The sequence below is a fragment of the Pteropus alecto genome, unplaced genomic scaffold, assembly GCF_000325575.1.
Source record: "Pteropus alecto unplaced genomic scaffold, ASM32557v1 scaffold101, whole genome shotgun sequence".
NCBI classification, from domain to species: domain Eukaryota; kingdom Metazoa; phylum Chordata; class Mammalia; order Chiroptera; family Pteropodidae; genus Pteropus; species Pteropus alecto.
Window position 1 is genome coordinate 17,468,840 of NW_006432945.1, and position 3,401 is coordinate 17,472,240.

The following is a 3,401-nucleotide window of genomic DNA, read 5'->3' on the forward strand; positions in this document are numbered from 1 at the left end:
GGGGCGGCTCTCGAAAGCTGCAGTCTGACCTCTGGGGGGCTCTCAGGGGCCAGGAGCAGCCTGCCAGCGGGCGGGCCACCCGGGTGCCACAAACCGCTCACCTCTCATCCCCACGGGACGCTGCGGCCCGCCAACTCCCCCTGTCCACGCTCCTCCCTCCTTCCTAGCTCCAGTTTTACTCTTTTCCTGGTGAAGTTGGTGAGGGTGACATGGCCTGGGGACAACTTCAGACTACGAACTACAGAGTTGCTTCTGCAAGCCACGCGTTTGTTATACGCTGACTGCAATGTTTGCAATCAAAACCTGCATGGACTTCCCACATTTGCAAATGTATCCAGCTTTCCCAGCAATTCAAATAGAAAAGTCAATGTGAAATATTGGGCTGAATGTAAGTATCCTGTCGAGCAAAAACATCTGTGCTTCTGGATAATAAGGACAAGGCTTTCCTCACCTTCCCAAATAAATGAAGGATAATAGGACAAAATAGCATAACGAAAAGAGGTATAATTGTGCTTTTTTCCCCCAACGATGAATGAATTCTGTAGAACTGGCAAGATAATCTCACTAAAATCTTTCACTCGGTCTCATTTTCCCTTTAAAATGTTGTCAGACACGAACCACACTCCTGTGCGGCACCGACGGGAGCAGTCCTACACGAAGTGACAGCACGCTCCCTTTGGTTCCATTTCCCTAGGGATGGTATTGATCTTTCCCACCAAGGAAATACAAGGAAGTGTGCAGTGGAGATGAACAGTCACGTATTCCACAGAGCTGCCCCTGTAACATCAGAGACATTTACTCTACTACAGGACTCAACTTACTTCTCAGATTGGGAACAGTGATAGGGTTCCTGTGAGAAGCCCGTCCTCGATCTTTTTGCTCTGTCCTTCAGATATATACAGGGCACCAGTGAAGTTCAGGACCGAACCGCACCGCCTGATAAGCAGGACACAAACAGGTACATTCACCACTCCCCAGGGAGGGCCCACTGCCGTGGGCAGATACAGCATCACTATAAATGCATTGAGAACTAGTCTTTGGTTTCACTGTTAACCGAATTCAGGGGTGCATAAACATTAAGGGGGGAAAAAAAAGACCACCACAATGGATTGTAACGACCTAGCTGGCCCTTCCTCTTAGAAGTGCAGAAACTCGACCAAACACCTCTTTTTGGTCAAATCCTCCTCCCCTTAATTCCCAGACCCCCATTTTTGGTGTCTAAAAGCCAAGTGTGAGTTTCTAGCTTAGAAGAGTCATTTGGTTCAAAAAGCATTTTTGAGATGATAAAGATGATATCGAGTAAAAGCGGGCTGAGCTGCTGAGCCAGGAGCAGTGTGACCAGCAGAACGTCCGGGGTGGCGCCGGGGATGACCTTAAGCTGACCGCCACCGACAAGCTGGGCTAGTGTCTCGCGTGGACACCTACAGGTGGACCTTTCATTTCACAGCTTGTTTCTACATAAGAAAAAAAATTCTTTTAAGTTACCTTTGTCTAAGGATTGGTTTCTTTCAAACACAGAGTTTTATGCTGGTTTAAGGTTTATCCTCATGAAGTGACTCCCCAGGCGGAACCCCCCGCATCCTATTTTGACGAGAGAACACGGACGGGGCCAGGAACAGAAGACCTCGTGGCACTTAAAGCTCAGCGTCGGGTAAATATTGACGTCTGCTGGTAAATCTTGTTTGGGAGAGGGAGCAGCTTCTGAAGCACACAGGAGGCCAAACGCGCACGCGCATGCGCACGCCCCCTTCCCGTCCCCGTCCCCATCCTCTCGCCCGCTGGCCACCGGCCCCTTGGGACTCCGCTTGCTTTGGTAGAAGTTTTGGGAAATGAGTGCTCCACCCCCTAATCCAGGCCTGCGGGTCTCGGCATTTCCCTCCCTGAATCCTGCCTCCAAACTTGCCACTCCCAAGGGAGGGACTCACCGCCACCCGCAGCTGCAGTGTGACTGATGGCAAAGGTAGAGATGTCAGGTCAAGACAAAAGGTGAAGCTTTCGCCAGAGAAACAGCGAGACGGAGAGGAGAGAAGTTAGTAACTGACACTGCCGTTCTATTTACACAGCGAACGAAATAACCTAGTTAAAGATCAAGTTAACGTCTGCCCGGAGGACAGTACGACTTACCAACATAAAAGATTAAAACAAGCAGCAACTTTTATATAAAATTAATAAAGACAATGAAAAAAGAAATTGTCAGTAGCATCTAAATCCTCAATGTGTCTGAACCACACGCTACAAACTAGTCCATTAGTACAGCAGCTTGCTAAAAATTGACTTTGGTTCAAGCTTAGTTAAAAAAAATAAAATAAAAAAACACACCACACATAAAAAAGGTGGATGGACATTTGTTAGCTTCCCTGCTTGCAGTTCACTGATTTCGGAGGGATTTTAGGGAAGGGGGGGGGGAGAAGAGGACATTTAGGGTGATAATTAAATACTCTGTGAAGTAAAATGGGAAGACGGAAGGAGAAGAAAAACCGAGGGGACTAACGTGTCTCTAGTCTTCCAACGTGAGTGTCCCTGTCTCCCACGGGGACGCTCACGAACAAAAATGCACACCGTGTCCCCACCACGGTGAGGACACGCACGCACAGGACCAGGCTCCCTGGGGACACGGGGACAGCGGAGAGAACAACGCGCGGGCACTCCCGCAGTCCCAGCTCAAAGGGCCACAGTGCGGCCTGGGGACCAGCAGGGCCGGGAGCCAGCGCCCACACGCCCAGCAGGAGCCTTTGGCTCCCACGGGAGGGAGCGCGTGGGCACAGACACTGGCGACGGTGCTTTGGCCGACAGGGGGTCTACCCGCCACGATGCCCTCCCTCCCCCTCCGCCCCCTCTCACGCACCCTCCCTTCTCGCGGGCTCGTTTACACAGTCCAGGAAGCCCCCGGAAGCTGTTCCCGAAGCGAGCAGAGATGCCGCCGCCACCTGCACCTGCACCGCCCGAGCAGGACCGTCACCACAGCCGAGGAGACGCTGCGGGGTGGGCGAGGGCCCTGCTGGGGGGGCTTCGAGGCCCTACGGGCCCCGGCCGGAAGTCTCAGGGTGAGGGGCTAGTGAGCCGGCTGGAGAAAAGGAGGTCTGTGGCGAGACGAAAAGGCAGGACCTCAGACCCCTCGTCACAGCCTCCGATGACCGACCGACCATCCCTGGAAAGCAGAAGGGACACGACCCCCGATTTCAGCCAGTTTGTTCTTTGCCAAGTGAGTCAAAGGAAGTTCGGATGAACAACTTCCAGAAAACGGAACACACAACAAACACACCGACAGCAGGAGCGTTTCTCAGGAGACAGGGGACCAGGAGAACCACCCAGGCAGGTGTCCGCAGTAGTCTTTGCTCTTCGGAACCGCCCGCCCCGCACTGAGGGGCCGCTCAGTGGCTGGGGAGGGAGAGCCACGTTCA